Source organism: Muntiacus reevesi, chromosome 2, assembly GCF_963930625.1.
Source record: "Muntiacus reevesi chromosome 2, mMunRee1.1, whole genome shotgun sequence".
Classification (NCBI taxonomy): Eukaryota; Metazoa; Chordata; class Mammalia; order Artiodactyla; family Cervidae; genus Muntiacus; species Muntiacus reevesi.
In genome coordinates this window covers 179,507,328-179,521,881 of record NC_089250.1, presented here as the reverse complement: position 1 = coordinate 179,521,881, position 14,554 = coordinate 179,507,328, and positions in this window count along the sequence as shown.

Genomic DNA, 14,554 nt, shown 5'->3' with positions numbered 1-14,554 from the left:
GATGCTTTTGAACTGTCGTGTTGGAGAAGACTCTTGAGAGGCCCTTGGACTGCAAGGAGACCCAACCAGTCCATCCTAAAGGAGATCAGTCCTGGGTGTTCATTGGAAGGACTGATGCTGAAGCTGAAACTCCAACACTTTGGCCACCTCATGCGAAGAGTTGACTCATTGGAAAAGACCCTGATGCTGGGAGGGATTGGCGGCAGGAGAAGGGGACAACAGAGGATGAGATGGCTGGATGGCATCACTGACTCGATGGGCATGAGTTTGAGTAAACTCTGGGAGCTGGTGATGGACAGGGAGGCCTGGCGTGCTGCAATTCATGGGGTTGCAGAGTCAGACACGACTGAGCGACTCAACTGAACTGAAATAATGAGTGATGTTGAGCATCTTTTCGTGTGTTTGTTAGCCATCTGTATGTCTTCTTTGGAGAAATGTTCCGATGATTTACCTGGGGACGTTACTTGATGGCAGGTGTCACTTACAGCCCAGCAGGCTTTGTGAATGTCAAGTCCATCTGCCCAAGTGGATTTAAAGTTGTTGTTATGGGAAACTGCCAAAAGGTGGCAGCGTTTCTTCATGCCCATCTCTGGTTTCTAGGGCATGCAGAGCCTTAGAGAAACTCCTGTTCGTCTAGGTTTCTTGAGCTCAAGTAAGCCTTGCCCTGAAGCCCTCTTGGTCAATTACCAAGCTGATTGCATATTAATAAAGTTAAGTAACTTTCCGGGTGTGTGAGAAATTGACTATGTATTTAGTTCTTGCTTTTCCAGTGTTTGGCCATTGGATAAAGATTTTGGTGTGTTGGTCTCAGCTTTTGCTTCCTTATTCATTATTTGCCTACTTGAACCAAAATGGAAAAAAAGAAACGTACCTCATTGATGCAGAGAACCTCAGCTAGGCTCAGGCCAGAGCAGGGTCTGTGTGACTGATGAGTGATCTGTGCCTGTGGGGTGGGTGGAGGGCGCACCCATGGCCGCAGCACCGGTTCCCTGGACAGCACGGCTTCTCGTGGGCCTGGGCTGTGTGCTCTTGTTCCCCGACACCTGCACCACCTTGCTGCCATGACTTGGTGACCCTGCTCCAGTCGGGAGGGACCCAACAGCAGCACCTGAAGTCAGATCAGATGTGCCTTTTCATAGGCCATGGATGTACTGGGTATTAGGACTTTGCTTTGTGTCTAGAAAATGAACAGAGCCTCTAGAAGCTGATGCGTGCTGTGGACTTGAGCCCACCTGTGGGGCAATAGCTCCTACTGGACCCTGTTTTGCAAGCTTCTGCACAGGTGATGACCACACCAGTGCTTCCTGCCCAAGCCCTCCAGGCCTCAAAGGTGGGCACAGCTGGACCCATACTTCACGGGCTCCCTGACCCAGAGCCTGAAGGGCAGGACCTGGAGACGAGAGCAGTTACTCCACCAACCACCAAAACCGAGCCCATCCCAGGCTCTGCTACAAGTCTGCTTGCCTTTGCTCTCTGGATCCTGAAGACAGACCCGCAGGAAACAGCGTCTGTGAGTCCCATGTTGATGGTGTTCTGTGGAATTTCCATGAGGCCCTTTTCTGCTCTGTTCTGAGCAAATTACTAGTCAGTCTGTGCTACCATCAGCCCACAAGTAGGCTGAGAGGCTGAGGCTCCGAGCAGCCGAGTAACCCACCCAGAAGGACAGGCTGGGGCCATGGAATGGGGTCTGTGCCTCCCGCCCCCGCCCAGGGTGACTGCCCATTCATAGCAGGTTCACGTCTGCCCCTTCACCCCCTCCCAGGGCAGCTCACAGAGCCTCTTCTTAGGGGAACTCACTCACCTTCTTTTACCAGGACTCTTGTCTCACATCCTGTCTCTGGGATCATCCAGAAGGCTTGTCCCTCTGAAGCGGATTCAGCCTCACGTCACCAGGGCCGCTTTCCTGGGTCACACTCACCACCTGCTCGTCCACTCCCTGCTCAGACCAGAAAGGCCCCCCTCGGGTTCTGAACCCCTTGGCTCTGTCTGGGTGCTCACTCCCCTCTGGCTTGGCCCGTCCCTCTCACGGCCCCTGCAGGGTCACCAGGAGCTCCCACCACCTGGGGCAGGCTGTCTGCCCTGTCCTGGGGAGGCCTCCGTGGTGTCAGGTTTAAGAAACAACAGGTTCCTGTGGGGACTCCCACACACAGGACAGCGGCCAGCACCCGCCTACTGACCTCTTCCCTCTGGATGGGCCCAGGGTGGGTTCAGGGTCCCACTGTGTGCCCCAGTTCTCATCTCATCCCAGTGCTGCCCACGGGGAAGTCACTAAGCTACTCTGTGCCTGCTTCACAGAGAGGGTGCTCATTCACACACCCCTCCCAGGAGCACAGGGTTCTGGTAGGCAGGCTCCTCCATGGATATGGGGCTCAGGTACCCTGCAGGGCTCGGCACCCAGGAATCGTGTACAGAGCCTGAAGGAGTCTTTTGGGCCTAGAAAAGAGAACAACAGTCTCAAAGGCCCCTTGCTGAATCATCTAACTTCAGAGAAAACAAAACAGAATTTTAGTTCCGCCCTGATGCTCCAGGCCAGTTGCATCTTTCTGGGACTTATCAACCCCTGTCCGGAAACCTTCTACCCCCTACACCTGCCCAGAAGCCTTATTGCCCCCTGTCTGGGAACTTCGCACCCCCTACACCTGCCCAGAAAACTTATCACCCCCTGCCCAACTACAAATGTCATCTTAACAAAAGAATACTCAAAATATCCCACTTGATTGACGTTTCCCTTATCGCTTCCACAAACCTCCCCATAAGTATGAAGCCTCCCTGATCCCTTTCGGCGCTCAGCCTGGTCGTTAGGCCGACTGTCGCCCCTCCTTGCCTGAATAAAGGTAACCTACTTCTGTTGAGGTCATCTTTCCTTTTCTGCCTTGCCTGAACTATGCCTTACATTTTTGGTGCTGAAACCCGGGAGGGGGCGAGGCACTCGTCTCACTCTCTCTCACTCTCCCTCCCTCTCACTGCTTTCCCCTTTTCCCCGGAGTCTGGGAGCGCAAACATCCTCCGAGCTCACTTCTCTGCCAGGGCTCTTAAGTTCCCCTTGGGGACGCCTAGTGCCTTCGTGAGCAGTGCAAGCCTTGTGCTAAGGCTTTATTGATGATTTGCGTACCCCCAGGCCTCGGCTTTACCCCCTTTTCTCTCTCTCTCTGACAACCTCCAGAATAGGGACCTCTTGCCATTCGACAGCTCTACATGCAACACTCCACTCAGGCCGGCCCCTAGATTAAGATTAAGGTAAAATCCGATCCGGATGGAGTTCTAGAGGCGCCCTAAACTTCAGTCCTCTCCGGGTCCCAGGGACCCCCGGCCCAGGGCCACTCTGTAGGCGACAGTGGGGGATGCTCCACCTCGACACAGAGCTCTCTTCTCATAACTCCTATTGCGACTGCGGGTGACGACTCGAGTTCCAATAGGAGCCTCTGCTTGCCTTTCAATGATGGAGTCTGGCCAATCTGTCCCAAAAGATTCCCCTCTGGCCTGTGTTCTCAAAAATCTCAAACCACTCTCACTCACTGAACTCAAAGCTAACCGCTTAAAGCAACTCTGTACACAGATTTGGCCTCAATACCAATTAGACAATCAAGACCGCTGGCCTGAGGTCGGCACATTTGACTTTAACATTCTCCAAAATCTCACTGACTTCCTTAAACGGAATGGCAAGTGGCCGGAGATCCCCTATGCCCAAGCCTTTTGGGCCCTTCGGAGCAGGCCCTCCCTATGCCAGGCCTGCTCCACCCATGAGTTCCTTCTATGCACCTTGCCTCCCAAGCAAAAAGGCTCTTCTTCCTCAACTAACCGCAGACCGCATTCTTCTGCACCCCCGGGAGTTTGACCCCACAGACGAGCCCCCTCCCTACCCGCCACCCCACTGCCCCTCTCCTTCCCCTTCATCCAACTCACCTACTGGCACTGAAACCTCTCCTGACTCCCTCTCGGCCCCGCTACCCCATCTCCCCGCCTGCCACACGGCCACGTACCCAGCACATGTTTCCCCTGAGAGAGGTGGCAGGACCAGAGGGCCCCACCCGAGTCCATGTGCCATTTTCATTGTCAGTTATGAGTCAGATAGAAGAAAAGTTAGGATCATTTTCTGAAAATCCTACCAGATACAGAAAAGAATTCCTGAGACTCTCCCAGGCCTATAACCTCACATGGAGTGACGTATATTATATCCTAAATGCCACTCTCACCCCAGATGAAAAAGACCCTATCTGGCAAGCGGCAAAACCCCATGCTGATCATTCACATAACCAAGACCGGGACAGCCCAGTTGCTGATGAGGCGGTGCCTCAGCTAGATCCCCACTGGACTTACCAGCCCGGTGACCCAGGTATCAGGAGACTCAATCATATGATCACCTGCATTCTGGAAGGAATGCAGAAAAATACTCATATCCATGTCAATTATGATAAAGTCAGGGAAATCACCCAAGGGGCAGACGAAAATCCAGCCTTATTCTTGGCATGCATCACAGAGGCAGTCCAGAAGTATACCAACCTAGATATCACCACCCCTGCTGGGTTACTCTACCTTCACGTTCAGTTCATCAGTCAATCTGCCCCTGACATCAGACGCAAGCTTCGACAACTAGAAAAGTGCCCTGAGACCCCCCCAAAGAGACCTTCTAGAAGTAGCCTTCAAGATGTTCAATAATAGAGAGGCTAAGAGAGAAAAACAATGTGAGAGAAAAGCTAAATATGCCCTTTTGGCAGCAGCAATTAAGGAAAGAGATCAGCCTGGCCCAAGTCATCCCAGAATGGGGTTTAAGACTCCCCCCGGACCCTACTTCCGATACAACCAGTCAGGACACTGGGCAAAGGCATGCCCAAACCCGCGGACCCCACAAAAGCATGCCCAACCTGTGGCCAATGGGGACACTGGAAGATGGACTGTCCCCAGGGACGCCCTGGCACCCCTGGGGAGGTCCCCACCTCCCAGACCTGGAGAGTGGAATGTCCACAGGGATGCCCTGGCGCATCTGAGGAGATCCCCACTTCTCCCCGGAACCCCAGCCCAACTCTATGAGAGTTGTTCCAATGTCGGGGCCCAGGTTCCAGCCCCTCGGCCCCTGTCCTGAACACGAGCTCGGAACTTAGGGTAGACGAGGTAGTGGCTGGAAACAAGACCTCTTTTATAGTAGACACTGGAGCCACTTTCTCTCTCTTAACTTCCTACTCTGGCCCAACTCAAGACTCAGAAATCACAATCAAGGGGGTCTCTGGAGTTCCCCTAAGGCCAAAAATCAGCCCTCCATTACTCTGTCAATTTGGAAAATCAACCCTTATACACTCATTCTTCATAATGCCTCAGTGCCCAATGGCACTCCTAGGGAGAAATTTGTTATCCAAATTGGGGGTCTTTATTACCATACCCCCCCCCCCCGCCCTTGATACAGCCTCTATATTCTGCATGCAGATGGCACCTGGACAGTCCCTATCCCTCACCCCTGACCTTCCCTTGGATCTACCTGCCTTAGATTCCCAAGTCTGGGACACTGATCACCCATCCATAGCCAAACATCATCCCCCAGTCCACATTATCCCAAAAGACTCCTTCAGAGTCCTCGTTGCAGAGCACCCCCGGTCCACCTGTTGGTCAGACCTGACCCTAAGCCCCTCAGAGCAGGACCTGAGTTAACAAACCTGGGCTTCACTGTGCAGCCTCCCTCCACCGAGTCTTCCAGAGACTTCTGCTACACTTAGGCACTGGGGCCACGTGCCAGCCCTCCTCTCCCTGACTCCTGGGTTCCTCTCATTAGGAGAGGGTCTTTTTGAAATTACCTCCCACTTGTGGGTCAGATAAAATGATTAGAAAACAAGCCAGAGCTCCAGCCCATGTCCATGTTCCTTGCACCTGGTGGGCCCAGCAAAGCCCGTTTTCTGCAACCCTGAGCCCTGATGGGGGAGGGTTGGCTGACCTAACCCGGCTGGCCAGCCCTTCCAGGTGTGTCTGGGTTGAGGTCTCTGTAAGCGGGTGTAAGAGCGCCTGCAGATGGGCTCAACGCCATACTCTGCGGGGTGTATGGAGCTGGGCTGGCGAGATAGCCTTGTGGTTGCTGTTTGTGATCAGGTGTTTTCTGGACCAGGTAAGGAAGCGGGGTGTCACCTGTTTCTGCTGTTGGATGTTTCCCCAGGTGGGGGGCAGGGGTGAGGAAGCGAGAGAAAAGGCAAGGGAGCAGAATTGGAAAGGTAACTCAGGTAGGGAATGGAAAGCTTCCAGAAGAGCCCCCTGGGTCAGAACCACCCCGCCTGGTCTGCACGAGCCAACTCGGCAAACATGGTGTCGCTGGAGTGGCTCCAAGTCCTCTCCTCCAACCTGTGAGGTCTTTGCTCATATTCAGGTGTCTTACCTGGGAAGGGTGGATGAGGTTCAAGAGCAGCTAGTCTGAGGCTCAGCCAAGGTTTATTTAGAGATGCCTCTGTGTGTTCCCCCACCTTCCCACTGAGATGCTCCTTGGGGGGGGGGGGCTTGACGGAGGGGGGGTAAGGGGGTGGAGGCGGTGGAAGGGCTGCTGGCTGCATATAAGTCCCCACCCGACCATCTTTAGAATTGATCATCAGTGTAGCAAGTATCTTACCTGGGTTTTCGTCTGTGTAATTGATGGGTTCTTAATTGACAGTGTGAATAGTGACATTAAACCTTCTCAGTTAGGACTGAACTACTACACTATGTGTACAGGTGTAAGAACCTGGGGAGGCATGTGCAGCTGGTACCCTAGGGATGGGCTTCAGACTTAACATTCTGGGGTCCAGCCACTGCTTTAACATTTCTGAGGGCCCAGTTCTGACTCTAAGCGTTCTGTAATCCACTTTTCATCTGCCTTTAGTAGACCCACACTTCTAGGATCCTACAGAGCAGGGTCTGTGTGGCTGCTCTGTGGCTTATCTAACAAATGATCACAAGCTGGGTGGGTTAAAACAACAGGAGTTCATCCTCCCCCTGTCCTGGAGACCAGACACCTGAGATCAAGGTGTGTGGTCCTCCAGGAACTCCAGGATAGGGTTCTTCCTGCTTTATCCAGTTTCTGGGGATCCAGGGGTCCCTGGGCTTGCGGCCCCTCCCTTCCATCTCTGCCTTCGTCTTCATGCATCTCGTCCTCTGTGTCTGACTCCCTTCTTTTGACTCTTACAAGGAGCCTGCTAATTGGATTGAGGGCCACCCACACCCATGATGACCTCTCCTCAATATCTTTAAATGCATCTCCAAAGACCCTTTACCCAGATATGGTCTTGTGCACGTGTTCTTGGGGGACACACCTTTTGGCGCCGACGTTCAACCCATTGAAGGTGAAAATTGCTCAGTCGTCTCGACTCTTCGTGACCCCATGGGCTCTATAGCCTGCCAGGCTCCTCTGTCCATGGAATTCTCCAGGCCAGAATACTGGAGTGGGTAGCCCTTCTCTTCTCCAGGGGATCTTCCCAACCCAGGATCTTCCCAAACCCAGGTCTCCCACATTGCAGATGGATTCTTTACCATCTGAGCCACCAGGGAAGCCCATTATCTGCGTATAAAATCATGCTTATTTTAGGAGAGTACCAAGATCCCATGTACATCGGCACAGACAGCAGCTATGTGGGTGTGGGGTTCTGGGGAAAATGAGGACCATGGAATCACCTGGAAAGGATCAAGGCCTGGCTTCATCAGAAGGTGAGCTCTTCCACCATGGGGCCCATGAGAAGAGTCACTCCATCCTACCCATGGAAAGGGGCCCAGTGTTAAGTCCAGAAGTGTCTACCTTATACAGCTGACTCTTCTGGATGTTGTCATCAATACCATGATATAACCAGTAACTACCAGATTAGGGGTGGAGGAGAAATAGTGTGGGGGCTGGCCATGGGCTCTGGAGGAGGTGCTGACAGTCACTGGGGCAAGGACATGGGAACCTGGGAGGCCCCCGTGTTACTGAACCAAACTTGGGTCCACACGCCTGAGTTCAATAAAGCCAGTCTACTGAGGCCAGGTTGTGATGAAGGAAAGTGAAGCAATAATTATAAAAGTACCAAAACAAAGAGGACAGGTGGCTTATGCTCTAAGCCCCAAACTCCCTGAAGGGTTTCAGCAAAGCAGTTGTAAGGGCCACACGAGGGAGGGGGTCACAGAGTGTATGATCCGCTGGTGCACGGTTCTCTGGTGGGTGAGGTGACAGGCGGCGAACCTCACAAATCCTTAGGCACTGGACGCTATGGGGGTGACGTGTTCATGCTCATCAAGTAGTTAACTTCTTCCATTCAGTGGGGGTTTTAGTATCTGTACAACAACTCAGGGAACTCTCCATACTTCAGAAAGGAGCTCCAGCAGAGGATCTGGGATGGGGTCTGTCCTGGGAAGCCCATAGACTCCTGCTCATTTACACCAGGTGTCTGGGCTCAGCAGCCACGGAAGGTGGGGTTGCCTCCTGGGCGTGGGGAGCAGCAGGGTCACCCTCCTTCAAGGGGCCTGTATGCCCCCATGGTGAGATGGGGAGGCAATGGATGGACAGATGCTTCTGGCCTGGGAGAGGGGTGCAGACTGGAAATGTCACTGGAATCACCACCGGCAGGAAGAGGAAGGGCCAGAAGGGGGCAGGTGGGTCCCAGCTGGCCCCATGCAGGTGATGGTGGTCTTTTGAGCCGGAAGGACTGGCCCTCAGGAGTTCAGCTTCGTTCTCTTGTTCCTCTGTAAAACACGGTGTCAGAGTTTGAGACATCAGGAGCCTTCTGAGCCCAGTGCTGCTGTGGCTTCATCAAAGGGGCTCAGCCCCGCCCATGTCCCCAGTGGGGATGAAGCCCATCAGGGCACTGGGGTCCACAGACTTCAGGGAACCCTGTGCCCTCAGGACTGATCTCCCTTCTTCCAACCAGCTCCTGGTCAGAGGCCCACATTCTCCTATCCTGATTCCACCCCCAGAGCCTGAGGAGTAGTCCAGTGTATAGATGGACCACTCAGTCTTCATGTTCCTGTTACTGGACATTATGGTGGACTCTATGTCTTGGCTACTGTAAATAGTGCTTCTTGGAAAATAGGGGTGCATGTGTCATTTCAAATTGTGATGTTCTCCAGATCTGAGCCCAGAAGTGGTGTTGCTGGATCCTGTGGCTCCTCTGTTTACTTTTTCCAGGAACCCCCATGCTGTTTTGCATCGTGGCTGCATGCCTGTACATCCCCATTCAGAGTGTAGGAGGATTCCATTTTCCCTGCATCCTCTGCAGCATTTATTCTTTGGAGATCTTTCTGATGATGGCTGTTCTGACTGGTGGCAGGGGATTCCTCAGTGTAGATTTGATCAGCATTGATTTAATAATGAGTGAGTCTTCCCTGGCATGGCTCAGCAGTAAAGAATCTGCCTGCAATGCAGAAGATGCGAGAGATGCAGGTTCGATCCCTGAGTCAGGAAGATCCCCTGGAGAAAGAAATGGCAACTCACTCCAGTATTCTTTCCTGGAAAATTCCATGGACAAAGCATACTAGCAGGCTACAGTCCATGGATTGCAAAGCATAGGACAAGACTGAACAACTGAGCACTGTAATGAGTGAGGGGGAATGTCTTTCTAGGTGCTTGATTCATGTATAGTTAGACATATATATGTTCTTTTTCAGGTTCTCTTCCCATATAGATTATTACGGAGTGTTGAGAAGGGTTCCTTGTGTTATGCAGTGGGTGCTTGCAGATGATTTTATAAAAAATAGTGTGTGTATATTAATCTGAACCAGCTTATTTCTCCCTGCCCTCCTCTGTTCCTCCTTGGGGACCATAAGTTTCTCCCTGGGAACCATGTCTGTGAGGCCATTTCTCTTTGGTGAAGAAGTTCATCTGTCTCCATTTTTAGTTCCCACCTAGAAGTGATACCATATGATTCTTGTCTTGCCCTGTCTCCCCTACTTCACTTAGAATGATCACTTCTACTTTCTTCCCTGTGGCTGGAAATGTCACTACTTGATCCTTTGTAATGGCTGAATAACACTGTATTATGTCTAGGTACCCCATCTTCTTTATCTGTTCATCCACATTCCACACTTAGATTGCTGCCATGTCCTGTTTATGGTCCTCGAGCAGCTGTGATCATAGGGCTGCAGGTGTCTTTTCAGATTTTGGGTTTCTCCGTATCTGCACCCAGGTGTGGGATTGCTGCATCCTATGGTACTTCTGTGTTTAGTTTTTTAAAAGAAACTTCATACTCTTTGCCTAATGGGTGTACTGATTTACATTCCCACTAAGAGTGCAGGGGAATTCCCTTCTCTCTGCATCCTCTGCAACATGTATTGTTGGAGATTCTCTGAGATGGCCATTCTGACTGATATGAGGTGATAGCTCATTGGACTTTTGATTTGCCTTTCTCTAGCCATTAGTGATACTGAGCATCTTTTCAAGTTTTTAATGGCCATGTATATGCCTTCTTCGTGAAATATCCATTGAGATCTTTGGCCCATTTCCCTATTGGGTATTTTTATTTTATTTTTGATATTGTGAGGAAGGAAAGGGGCAGGTTGCCCTGACTGGAGTGACTCCATTTTAGAAGAAAGGGAACTCCATCTTACACTCTTGGCAAACTTTGGAGTATATATCTGGGAGACCATAGAGATAAAATACCAGCAACCAACAGGCCTCACGGGTGCCTGGAAACCAGACCAGGCTGACCCCGTACCTAGACCTTCCAGAACCAAAAAGAATACCATGACCACTGTGTAATCAATCAGTATCTGTAACCTTAATAATACCTATTGGTGTAAGTTAGACTGTTATAGCCACGCTCTCCAGGAAACAAACTCACTCAGAAGGACAATGCAGATAGTGGAGTGCAGTTTATTACACCGGTGGGCCCAAGGCAGAGTCTCCTCTTAGCCAAGGACCCGGACCAGCATTTGTGAAAATCTTTTATACCCCATGTGTGCGTGTCTAAACCCACCACCCCAAATCCCTTGAGGCTTACAAAGGAAGGGTAAATACAATCACAATAACCCCATCATTCACGTGTTATGTGTTCAAACAGTTAATAATCAATAAGCCCGTGGTTACATTCCAACCAGTTAATAACCGATAAGCCTGTGCTTACATTCCCATAGATACTGTCCGGAGGCAAGGGTGATTAGTGTCTGTTTTCTCTTAGGTGATGAGTAACCTGGATACAATCTTCAAGGTTCCCCTGTCCGGAGGGGGTCTTATCTTTCCATTGTCGTTCCCACAGGCACTAAGAAGAGAGTCCAGAGTCCACTGGAGAGGTGGCCGAGCACGATCAGCACAGACAGGCCTCAGATGGAGTCAAGGCCCTGTGAATTCCTTCTTCATTCCCCCCTCTTGATGCTCTTAACTCATTTTATGAACATCATTCATAGGGATATATTGCACCCTGGCTCTCCAACTGCCAATTAGGGAGAATGACATCAACCTTCGGGTTACAAAGTTCACAATACATTGTAAAATTCAGGGTCCACAAAGCAGAACTATCACGGCAACTATAACAGTGGTAAATATAGTTTTCCACCAATCGCCCTTCACCCAAGATAGGACCGAAGTCCAGAAAGGAATGTTTTCATTTGACATTGCTTTTACCTGGTTTTTCATGTCATCTAAAGTAGCTGATACACTGTCAGATAAGTCAGGAATGTATACACAACATTCAACCTTAATTATAGCACAGGTCCCTCCTTGAGCAGCTGTGAGTATGTCCAAAGCCATTTTATTATGAATTACTGCTTTTCTCATTTAGATTTGTTCTTCATTTAAGGCTTGGATGGCTTCTGTTCTATCTAGGAGGGCCTGTTTGTGAAATTAGTCAAGGCCTCTACTTTAATCATAATATATTTGTTGCCCCTATAGAGGGTACAAGAAAGGCACCAATATACTCATACCATTGAAACACAGATCTTGTTCACCTAGCATGTAAATAAGGTCGATTTACTGGGGCTTGTTGTAGGTTAGGCTTTTGTTACACTGGCGTTTATATCAAATGTAACCCCATGGCCCGATCTATTGACTGTAGGTCTTACACCAAGAGAGCAAGGAGAGGTTATGATTGACAAGAGAGAGGAAAGTCTCTTTGTCATCCCAGAAAAGAGCAGAGTGGTTTAAAATCTCCTTGACACCAAGGAAGTCCATCCATCACTGACAGAGGCATAGTCCTACATACCCAGAAATTGTAGGTGTTGTGGAAGTCCACATAGGAATGTGCCCATGAGGTGAAAATGTTGTCCTGAGTTGAGATGGAAGTTAAATTCAAATTCACGTTGATGAGGCCAAGCAGCAGGAGTTGATTGTGCAGCTTCATCCTGAAGGGCCTCGTCCGGGATCTTCTTTTCCTTCTTCTTGAGGATGGTCTTAGTCTCTTGAGGATCAGTGTGGTCCCTCTGTGCAGTCCATTCAGCATTTTCTGAGTCTGCGTGGTATGCTCTCTTTACCCTCATATGATGGATTAAGGGACAATACCTGCAACTTTAACTGCAGTAGGGGTAGTTAGAATAACATAAGGGCCCTTTCACCAAAGGGCTAGCAAATCATGTTCCCAATCTTTGACCCATACTTGGTCGCCAAGTGTAAACTCATGAATCTGTTCCCCAAGGGGGAACGGCACCCTTTCTTGAACAAACTTAGTTACCCAATTTATTACCTTACCCAATTCCATCTGCTGTGAAATCCTATCCCCTCTTACCTGAGGCAAACTTGTTGACACCTGTTTTATTATGGGAGGCCTCCCATACAGAATTTCGTATGGAGAATAGCCTTGGGACTGTGGGGTCATCCTGAGTCTGAGCAGAGCCATCGGAAGCAAGTCCACCCAGGAGCAGTCAGTCTCTCTGATCCACTTGGAGAGTCTCTTTAAGTGTCCAGTTGGTTTATTCCACCATCCCAGAACTCTGGGCCTATATGCAGTGTGCAGTTTCCATTTGATGTTTAAAGTTTTGCTTACTTGTTGTACTAAATCAGCTACAAAAGCTGGGCCATTGCCTGAGCCAATGCTGGTAGGAAATCCAAATCTGGGAACCATTTCCCTAAGCAGGCACCAGGCTACTTCTGATGCTCTTTCAGTCCAGGTAGGAAAAGCTTTTACCCATCTCGGGAACGTACATACCATGACCAGCAGATAATGGTAGTGTTGGTGAGGTTTCATTTCAGTGAAGTCCACTCCCAGGTGTTCAAGGGGCAGTGTGCCTTTCAGCTGAATACCCGGAGGTTTTTGTCTGAATACCTGAGAGGCAGTGTTAAACTGTGAGCCGGCAGCATGGCCTAGGTGGGTCGCTTGGTGTGTTTGGCTTATCAGAGTGTGTGCCAGCTCGTCCAGTACCAATAATTTGCCACTTGGCAATTCCCACCATTTCTTCTCAGTCTTGATGGCCCCTTCCGCTCTGGCTAACCTGACAGCCATTGTCCTTGTCTTATCAGGTTAGTGCCATCAGTATATAGGACCCAATTAGGGTCTGGAACCTTGAGCCCTTATTTAAAACAAAACCCAGATACCTAATCTCCTCTTTGTAGATCTGTGCCTTCTTCTTCAACACCGGTAACCTGCTTCCACCAACAGCTGGAGCAGTGCATTTGTCCCTTTCCAGCATTTTTCCTTGGTCTCAGGCAGCCAGCAGCAGGTCATCCCCGTATTGTAGGAGCCGACATCCATACTCTTCTGGATGAAATGAGTCCAGGTCAGAAGCCAAGGCTTCCCCAAAGATGGCTGGGAAGTTTTTAAACCCTTGTGGGGGAGTCCAGATGAGCTGTTGTTTGGTGCTCCCGATTGGATCTTCCCATTCAAAGGCAAAGAAGGGCTGTGACGCTGGGGCGAGGCGTATGCAGAAGAAGGCATCCTTGAGATCTAGGCAAGTGTAAACTTTAGTCCTTGGTGGGAGGAGGCTAAGTAAGGTATAGGGGTTTGGAACAGTGAGGTGTAAAGTCACAGTAGCCTGGTTGACTAGCCTGAGATCTTGAACAGGTCCATAGTCCTGTCCTCCTTCCTATTTGACTGGCAGGATTGGCATATTCCAAGCAGACTGGCACTCTACTAGAATGCCTGCTTGTTTCAATCTATTGATGTGGGGCAGTGTGCTGGCTCAGGCCTCTATCCATAGCGGGTACTGGCACTTTCTAACTGGGATGGTGCCTGGTTTGAGTTCTATTATCACTGGGGCGTGAGGTTTAGCCAGCCTGGGGGGGGGGGGGGGCTTGTCTTCCACCCAGACCTCAGGGAATAATTGAGTTAGCTCTCTCTCATGCTCTTCCAACTCACCCAGTTCTTCCTTCGGAGGCTCATGCAACCTCCACTCATCTTGGGGTGGTATTGAGAGAGAGGGCAAATAAGTAATAGAGTCCATCCAGAAGGTGGGCCTCTCCTCAGGGGAGAAAGTCACTTGTGCTCCTAGTTTGGAGAGCAAGTCTCTTCCCAACACGGGTACTGGGCACTCAGGAATGTAGAGGAATTCATGAATCACTTGGTGCCCCCCCATCTGACATTTTCTGGGCTGGCAAAATGATTTAATCATCTCTTCTCCCGATACCCCAGTAACAGCAGTAGTCTTTCTGGACAGTGGTGCCACAGGTTTTGTTACTACCGACAGTTCTGCTCCTGTATCCACCATGAAGGCAATGTTT